The sequence below is a fragment of the Euprymna scolopes genome, chromosome 18 (assembly GCF_053919585.1).
Source record: "Euprymna scolopes isolate OS-2025 chromosome 18, ASM5391958v1, whole genome shotgun sequence".
In the NCBI taxonomy this organism is placed as follows: Eukaryota; Metazoa; Mollusca; class Cephalopoda; order Sepiida; family Sepiolidae; genus Euprymna; species Euprymna scolopes.
In genome coordinates this window covers 56,769,153-56,779,445 of record NC_136499.1, presented here as the reverse complement: position 1 = coordinate 56,779,445, position 10,293 = coordinate 56,769,153, and the positions used below count along the sequence as shown (strand labels likewise).

At 34.4% G+C, this 10,293-nt stretch overlaps 1 pseudogene; it reads right to left on the bottom strand.

Moving 5' to 3' along the window:
• Positions 1 to 947: 947 nt before the first annotated feature.
• LOC145298085 (U2 spliceosomal RNA) lies at positions 948 to 1,072 on the bottom strand (annotated as a pseudogene).
• Positions 1,073 to 10,293: the final 9,221 nt, after the last annotated feature.

Here is a 10,293-nt window from a genome sequence, read left to right as displayed (position 1 = left end):
AACGTAAACTTATGGACAAATACAATTTCTATTTCGAACCCAAGACAGACTGATGAAACTGTTATTTGCTCATTAAGCTGAAAATTGTAATTGACCAACCGACAGAGCTTTTGATAATTATGCTTGAACATATTTAAAAAAAAAATAGAAAGAATATTTATTAAGAAATAATGGACAAACGCTAATGAAGTAAAAAGAAAAAAAATGAGACACTAAAATTTTAGAAATAAAAACGTAAAAAAAAAAAATAACATATTTATGATAAAGAAATAGTGGCTAAATTAACTGGAGAAATGACAAACGGTAATTACAGAAAAAAAAACAGAGTAAATAGAAAAGAAGAAGGTAAATAAGAGAGATCAAAAGGAAGAGGAAAATGGAATTTGCGAAAAAAAGAAAAGAAAGGAAAGAGTTTAAACGAGAAAATGTAATAAGTGGAATGCAGAAAAGACACGTAAAAAATTAAAAGATAAAAAAAAAGAAAAACAGTAAGAAAATAAAGGAAAGAAATGAAAAGTGTAGAATAAATAGAAATGAAACAAAGACAAAACAAATAAATTTCGAATATAGAAAAAAGAAAGAAACAGCAAAACTAAAGTAAGCAAATAAGAACAAAAACAAAATTAGGAAAGTAGTAAATAAATAGCCGTGTGCACCAAAAGAAACAAGGCCGATAGCCATTAGTCGCGTGCTCTCGTGTAATGAATGAATACGTTAATGAAGGATTGACATGAAATTCTTAAGGATAAACTACAATGAGCGAAAAAAGGGGCTGTAATGACTTCAATAAATAAAATAACTTACTTAGAATGAATTTAATGAACTTAAGTACGAATTAAATGACCTTAAGAATGAGTTGAATGCTTAAAAAAATAACTGAAATCCTTAAAAAAAAATTGAATGATCTGGAGAATGACTTGAATGTCTTTGAGACTGACTGGTTGGAAAGTGGGTGATCATTTTACATTAAATTAATACAGAAAAGTGATACCCTACTTTATATCACAATAAGTACAGCATGTAATAAGACAGATACTACACTTTGATCTTGGCCAAAAGGCCAAGAACAGGGTATTTATTTGCTCCCCCACCGAGCAAATTAGGCACAAGGCCGATTTTTAAGGTGAGGAGTGAAGGGGAAATGGGGACCAACTCCCCAGGGAGTAGAGGAACTGGATAGTGACAATTGGTATGAAGGGTTGCCCCTACATTGACCAAGGTCTTATATGTGGGATCGCCGCCACGTATGGTCTTTGCTTGCAGTACCTACCAAAACAGATACTACCCTTGGATCTTGGCCAAAAGGCCAATAAAAGCTGTATTTATTTGCTCCCCCACCGAGCAAATTAGGCATAAGGCCGATTTTTAATGTGAGGAGTGACGGGGAAATGGGACCAACTCCCCGGAGAGTAGGGGAGCTTGATAGTGAAATTGGTATGGAAGGTTGCCCCTACATTGACCAAGGTCTTATATGTGGAGTTGCCCCCACATATGGTCTTTGCTTGCAGTATCTACAACCGACGGAGTGACTTATAGAGTCGCTTGTACGCGACTAATTACTACAGAGAAAATTCCAAACAAAATCATAATCTCTTCTTCTCTATTCTTCGCTCTTCTATCTTCTATCTATTCTTTCTATTCTTCTTCTATCTATCTTCTTCTCTTCTTTCTTCTATCTTTCTTCTATCTTCTATTCTATCTTCTTCTATATAAATAAAATGAACTCATTTTTTCCCGTCGGATTTTGACCTTAATAGGATTAAAAATCAAGATATTTCATGCAAATATAATATGCACAAACGGCAGAACAATATCTGAGGTGTGTTATAGGCTTATTATTTCTCAAATTCCTCGATAATCTTAGATTTCTATACTTTTTCTGCTGAGAAGTCACGGCCAAAATCGGTTAAGATCAATGGAAGTGGTAAAATATTTTCTCTCTAATAAATTCCTCCTCCCCCTGCCACCACTTAACACCGTTTGGGGATCGTTCACAAGGAACAGTTGAGAAGAGAACACCGGTTTGGCTTCGTAGTTCTTTCATGTGAAGTTATTTAAAATCACTAAACTAAGCTGCAGTGCTCTGTGTCGTAGTGGTTAGCGTGCTGGACAATTCACATTATATTTTCATGTTCGCGCCGACCTACCGTAGTCGTTTTTTTTTTTTTTTTTTTCCTAAACAACTGGAATGGACTTTTCTTGGTGGCCGAACTGTTAACGTTGTAGATGTTTTTTTTTTATTTTTTTTTTCACACTTTATTTTCCTACTTTTACTCATGACTCCGGGATTGATCCTTCCTACTTACCTACCATAACATTTTTTAAAACTCCCCCCGCCCCGGAAACAAACACTCGGGAAACGTCGGGTACCCCCGCTAGTAGTAAATATTGAAATAAACAAAATATGACTAAACGAGGAGGACCTGTGCCAATTCCACAGCCGACTCCTACATGTATTATGTATTGCTGTTGACATTCCGTGGTTATTCAGCGTAAATGGAGACGCCCTGATATTATTGTAGCTATTTTGTTACCGCTGAAAAAAGTATTTATCTTAGCCCAGTGGTAAAATTGCAGATTAAGTATATATTATGAGAGGCAATTTTCTATACATCATAAAGCAGTGAATTCAAAAGTAAAATAAATACCCATATTACTTGCGTGTCAGCTTTAATAAAAACCGAAACCAAAACTTACGAAGAAATATATATATATATATGTATATATATATATATATATATATATGTATATATATATATATAATTTGACTTCATTCAGCTATAATCGAAACCGAAACCAAAACTTATAAAAAATTATTGGTAAAATTATTTATGAAAAATAGATGTCTTGAAAGCCATAAGCCATAATCGAAACCGAAACTAAAACGTATGAAAAATTCTTGGTAAAATTATTTAATACAATAAATGGAAGGTTACAACAATTAAACCACAGTCACTCGGAAGAAAAAATATTTAAGTGGGGCACACAAAATAACACACACGATATCGTATTCGTATATAGATAAAAAGAAGGGACGAAATAAATGAAAACGAAAAAATAAAAACTTAAAATTGATAAATGAGAAAAAAAAACTATGAATGATTTGTTTGAATTAAAATTTAATTAATCAATAAAACCAATAACGAACGATGACTTACTTAAATATAAAAAATAAAGCGAAGGTAAGGCGCTCATTGAATTGTGAAAAAGATATACGGAGCAATATATTAGAAGCAAAATCGATGAAATAATGAAAAGAAAAAAATCAACCTTTTCTCGGCTTTACATTTACAGGCAGTATGGATGTGAATAAATACATAGAGGATACTACCAAGTCTGCTGCAAAACGATAGTCTTTATTTACCAGGCTAGAAATATTTTACAACCCGCTCATGTCTTATATCTCTATAAAAATATAGTTAACCCATGTGTATACTATTTTTGCTACATCGAAGCTGATGTATCAACAACCAGTCTATTCTTCCCAGACAGGGTCCATAAAGAACCTCTAACCTAATACGTTCCGCCCTGTTAAAATTCAATTCCTGTCACGTTGCCGCAGTATTGCATCCCTGTTCTAGGTTTCTTAGTGTTTCCACAGAATTTGCTCTGATGAGCATCGTGCACTTGTACCCCTCAACGAAATTACGCCAGACCCACTCGACTTGCAACAAAATGTCATCCTTGCTCTGTCGAGGTCCCTAAATTTCAAAAGCTGTTGGAATCTAATAGCTTAATTTCTCAGTTTTTTTGAATTTGGACCACCGCCCTGCTTCATGTTTTTCGACCGCATAAACAGGAAAGAATTGAAATGTCATTTGTCACTTTGCTGCTCAACCAGTCGTGTTTTCTTAGCTTTTTGAAACCCTTATCGGAGAAGTCGACCGAATTTTTTCCTAACTTAAAGCGCCAGTAAAGTAATCAAAGAAAGGTAGGCAGGTGTTTGCTTTGTAGTAATAAATTTTCTTGCTAATGGAAGAATTATTTACTGCTTGCGAAACGATTTTGCCTGCCATTTTAATATAGCACCACCAAGTTTACCTACCTATAGGGTCAGTTTCCAGGGTTTTATTTGCTTTGTTACGTTTTGCTTCTATTCAATGGATTTCTAATTTATTTTTATTCTTTTGTACAAAAACGAACCGTATAATTTTTTTTATTTGCTTTTCGTTTTGCTTCGTACATATATAAATGTTTAACTAAAACCAAACTGTGGCAAAATATATCAAAGCTTAACAAAAAAAACCTGTGAGACATGAAAAGTTATTATTAGGGCATTCCAGAAATTTAATTTATTTATGAAATTGTATTTTACAATGCCATTATATAAAAAAGTTCATAAATCAAGCGAAATATTTAACTTCCACGTTATAAGAACATTAAATTAGCATTAATTGCAATTTTATTTAATTATAATTAAAAAAAAAATGAATGAAAAAAAAACGAAACTTACTAAAACGATCGAAACACTTATTTTGTAAAATTTTGGCTACAAAAGTTTGGACTCCATTCTGCTCCTTCATGGCCACGCCCTTGAGCTCAATTCGCCTCATTGTTCTTAAACTTGAGACTCATATCAAAACAGTCCCTTACATTTCAGTGAAAATGTGACTTGTTTTTAGTGAACACAAACATAGAAGAGACTTTTAAGAAGTAAAAACTAAAACAACAGGAAAATAAAATAAAAAAAATTACAAAAATATTAACTGAAAAAAATTGAAACAAAATATTTCAGAAAAACAACGAAAAATATCTTTGAAATCTATATCTTTTTACTATATCTATACTAAGCATTACTTAAGAAATATGTGTTGCTTTGACGTTCTTTATATGTCTACAGAATATATGCAAAAATATTTCTCAGTTGTTAAATGCAGTTATGCTTCGTTGTTAATTATTTTTTAATGGCTCTAATTAAGTATAATTTTCAATAATATCCATGATTCTCGTCTTAGTGAATTTCTGTCGTTTTTTTTTCTATCTATTTAGCTAATTTTGGCTACAAGCTTGCTCCTATTTAATGTACCGTTTATTACTCTCCTTTTAGTTCCTTCTCCTGTGTTTATTATTGGTGAATGTGAAAAAGAAGATTCCTTCTCTACATGGCTCTTTCTATATTGAAACAGAGAGACAACGAGGAGATAATAGAGCGGCGACGGCGAAGGTGTCGGTACTGTGATACTCACCGTATTTTCCTCTCCACTGTTGCTTCCTCCTTTAACCCATACTCTCCTCTCAAAAGTAAGAATAATAATGGAGTCGTATCTGTAGAAAAAAAAACAAATAAATATAGCGAATAAAAATGAAACTTCTCTCACAATCGCCGCTCGTATTTTATACGATGATACCAATCTTGCACTTTATACTCTCTCTCGCTCTCTCTCTCTCTCTCATGCGCTCTCTCTCTCTATCTATCTCTATCTCTCTCTATCCTGATATCTATCTATCTCCTTTTTTTTACACGGTGATCACCACTTATCAAGGCCCGCAAACCACTCAGGGATAAGGGTTATTGCAAGCACAGTACGTTAGTGTGGACATTTGATGAAGTGTTTACTTAAGGGGCGGTTCATTAGGAATTTGTTTACGTTGGACTTGAAGACATCCAAGTTGTAGGCCGGTGGGAAGCAGGTAGACTGAACAGAGTTCCACAGGCGTGCAGTTCTAAGATAGAAGCTTTGTTCATGGAATCCACGTTTTGATTTAGGCACAGATAAAGAGTGGGGGAAATTTTTCACAGTGGATTTAGCTAGACGGATGTTTTTCATGAAAGATTGGCGAGTGGGGACCAGAGATTGGAGTTCAGACGAGCACCTGCCATGGAAATAACGATAAAACGAGGATAGGCTCGCAACGTCTCTTTTGTGGGAGAGAGGTTGCAGGGTAGACACAAGGGCATCCCCCACTAAGCCACGAAGTCTATTTTGTACTCTGTCAAGGCAGGACAGGCTGTTTTTAGCAGCTACTGCCCAGATATGGCAGCAGTATTCCATCCTTTAACAGTTTCGTTCAATTTTATATTAACTTTGCGCTTGCTCGGGATCTGGCATGCTAACGAATTCCAGACAACCATCCGTCATTTCAGAGATTCCAACCGAGAGATTTTTTATATTAGTCTAATTATCCCCTTAATTGAAATTCTTTGAATCGTTTGCAATTAGTTCACTCGGTATAATCGTCAGTAATTTTTCAAATTATTTCTCAAGAGATAAAGAGAAAGATAGGGAGTATTAAAATACGGAATTAAGATCTTGTCATTTTTATTTTAATTTTAAATTTGCATTGCAAACGGCTCACATTGTTTCTAGTAAAGTCTCTACTATTATATAAAGGGATCTCTGTGCGTGTGTGTGTGTGTGAGAGTGTGTGTGTATGAGTATGCGTGAGTGTTTTTATCTGTGTTAGTTCGTTCTATATGGACTTGAAAACGGCTAGGCAATTGTTATATAATTTCACATAAAGGTAAATTACGTTTTTGGCAGTATTTTAAGATGTGTTTTATATCGAAATATCTTCGATAAGTATCGAAAATCGGTAATCGAATTAAACCGATGAAAGTAAGAACAGCCAATTTTGACTAAATATAATATCTTACACAGCCTAATATCACAAGGGCTTTAGAGAAGCTTTATTACCACATGAGCCGAAAGATCCAACATATAAAATCAACGGTAGGTTCTTTTATATGAAATGGGGGGGGAGTAGAAATTGGCATTTCTGTTTAAAGCACAATTGCACCATGATATTTGACTTTTGCATTTAGGATTTAATTTCAAACCATTATCACCGCATAAGGATTAAGACCAGCCATATAAAATGAACATTAGGTTCTTGGATATGACTGGAGCGCGTTCGAAATAAATGTGTTTAGAGCACAATTAAAGTAATTTTGTATTTTAAACTTTAATTAAAGCCATTATAATTATATATATATATATATATATATATATATATATATATATATATATATATACAATTTCATAAACTCGACAGTAGGCACATGAAGCTTCCTCTCGGTACACCACGATGAGTCCTCAACTAGAGCAGGCAATTTATCGATTGGATTGAAAAATGAGCGATTTTACCGATTTCGAGGACAGTAAAAATATGTGCGTGCGACATTCAATCTGCGGTAATGTCGAGTCTCGCTGCTAGTAGGATAATAACAGCTTCATTTAATAAAGAACAGAAATTCGAACGGTAAATTATAGTCGGTATAGGAAAGGCGAAAAAACAAAATATCTGAATAACAACATGTTAAGTAAAAGAAAAAGATTATGCAAAAAGAATTATAGGGGGAAAAACGATATAAATAATGAAAGGTACCACATAAGAAGAACATCCTTAAAAAAGTAAAAAGGTAAAGGTAAGAAGCAAAGAAAAGCGAATAAAAGATGGGAAGAAGAAATAAATATAGAAATAAATATTTAAAAAAAAATATGTCTCAGAAATTTGGAGATGAGGATTGATCATGTATTTCATTTGAATATGTGAGAAATTTTCCACGTACAACTGCCATATTGTTTTTGGCCGCGTACAATGCTTTGTAAGCCGGTCTGCCATTGGTTTAATTTGAATGCGCCAAATCCTGTCTTGGCGCCAATTTGTATTCATGCATTATTTTTTCAGTTTGGGAATAAACACGGGAAACAACAGACTCACAACAGTCGCGCTCTGTCTAGAGTGCCAGGATTTTACCTTCTTGGACACCAAACAGTGGGTGAACGAAGAACATTTCTCTAAATACAGAGACAACATAATTGCTGAACTTATTCTACCCAATGAGGATATTCTACTGTGTCTGACATGATATATTTGATTATAGGAATTTATTCTTATTTTTTCCAAAGACCACGAGGTCCCAAAACATACCGTATTGGGCGCCAACATTCTCACCGTGTTCACCATGTACAACATGGATCCTTTTAAAAGGAAACCCGAACTAACATTCCACAGAGGAATCAAACTAAAGGCTCCAGGCGTATGGATAGCAAATTTAGCCACTGTTATTGCAAATGACTTACCGTGACCAAATAACTTTCATTTCTGATACATTGTGAATACAATTTGAGTTTAAAGGTATGGCTTTGTTTGTGGAATTGCATTTGCTATCTGTAGGGAGAGAATTGGGCATGTGGGAAACAATTTTCTTACAAATAATACTTCAGATTACTATTTTCACATTGGTTGTCATGTGTAAATTTCGACCAATGACACATCCAATATTCTTGAACAGGTGGCGCAACAGGAAAATAGTAAATTTTATTAGTTCCAAATCGCAGTATTCCGAGGGTTGGAAGGTTGACTTTGCTAGCATCGCAGCGCATACTCGCATCGCTCCCGTCGAGTTTCGAAAGACACTGGATACCCACTGTAAGGAAAGCTACGTGTGTAATTTTGAGGCGAGTGTTGCAAAATTCTTAACCACAACTCGCATGAATCAGCACTGTTTAAATCCAGTGGCAAGGAAGAGTCCAGAACGACGGGAAACAATGTCGAGATAAACGGAGAGCACATGCAGCACCTCGAATTCCAAAACTGTCACCCATTTTCATACTGACCAGACTTAGCGTTGCTTAACTTCGGTGATCTAACGGGAACCAGTGGGTCAACGTGATCTTACCGTAAAATTCCTTACTAGCATTAATAATAAATAACATAAAATTAACACATTTCTTAAATAAAGACTGACGGAACAAGTACAATCCACTCTTGTTAATTATAGAAAGGGTTCTACACTTTGATCCGCAAGTTCGGATAATGCGCACTCAAAGAATGGCGGAGATTAAATCCATCGGAACATTGTAAATAGATGATAATCATAGTTTGAAATAATCGTAATAATGTTGAGAAATAATTAAAAATAAAATAAGATTATAATGTACTTTTACAAGGCCACCATTCGCCCATGTATGGAGTATTGTTGTCGTGTTTGGGCTGGTGCATCTGCTACTAGTCTTTCCCTCCTAGACAAGGTTCAAAAGAGAGTCGCCAACCTGATATGTCCTAACCTGTCATCTAAGCTTCAACCTCTGTCTCATCGACGAAATGTAGCATCCTTCTGCCTGTTCTACAAGTATTTTAACGTTGAATTCTCCGATTAACTACAAGCACTTGTGTTACATGATAAGGGCTGTCCCCTTTTCATGTATGTATAAAAATAGAGAGATTTAGTGAAAATGAAATAGAATATACGCAATTCGAACCTCGTAATTTAGGTTTAGAAATAGATTACGAGAGAGAATTAGCAAATGGAATGTAAAAACAAACCATTGTTTAGCTTAGAGATAAAATAGTTTTAAGAAAAGGAATGCAACTATAGGATAATTTAATAAACATGTTTTTAATATATTGGAAATATAGGTTACTGGAAATATAGGTGAAAATTCCTTTTGTAAACAAAGGAAAAAGTTTTGGACACGCATTTCCAGAACACGTGAAAAAAAGACACATGTTTTTACATGTGTATGATGTCATGGAAAATAGGGAGTTCTCGATATAGTAAGAACCTTTAGAGTTAAGCGGAGAGAGTCGAAGAAAGAGTCGAAGGACGAGAGATGACAGTCTGGAGTCCAGAGATGGGAGTTGAACGTCTGGAAGCGAGACGGTACCTTTGAAACAGAATGTAAAACTTTGAATTCCTGACTAAGAAAACCACGACCGGCCAAAGAAGAAATATACCCATCATGTGTTTTTATAAACGTCGTCTTTGTGTTGTAATTCTACCAAAAAGGTAAAGTGAAATTGTCATTATATGTCTTATATATAATGTGTTTTAAAATGTCTTTACATATCTACAATGTGAACTCTACATCTCATATCTACAATATGAACACTAAGACTGTCTCAACACTATCTCCTCACTAAAAGAGCTTCTACACTGCTAAGTATGAACATTTTATATATATGAATCTCTTCATAACACGAACACAGAACGCAACATCTCTCTTAATAAGACTCTTCCTAAGACTCTAAGACTGCGCTTTTAATAAGACTTCCTAATAAATAACAACAACAATAAGACTAATAAGAATAATAATAATGAAACAATATATAACAAACACAATTTGGAGCCGTAAGCGACCAGACCACCCAGCAAGGGTGGGTTAAAAAAAAGAACTTCGGTTACCACGGAAAATAAAAAAAAGAAACACAACGTTTTAAAAGGGTCCAAGATAATTAAAAAAAAATAATAAATGATACCACGAAAAAAAACATTACACTATCACAGAAATGCGAACAAAAAGAAAAAAAAATTGAACACACACGCACACAGAAATCTAAAGTTTACAA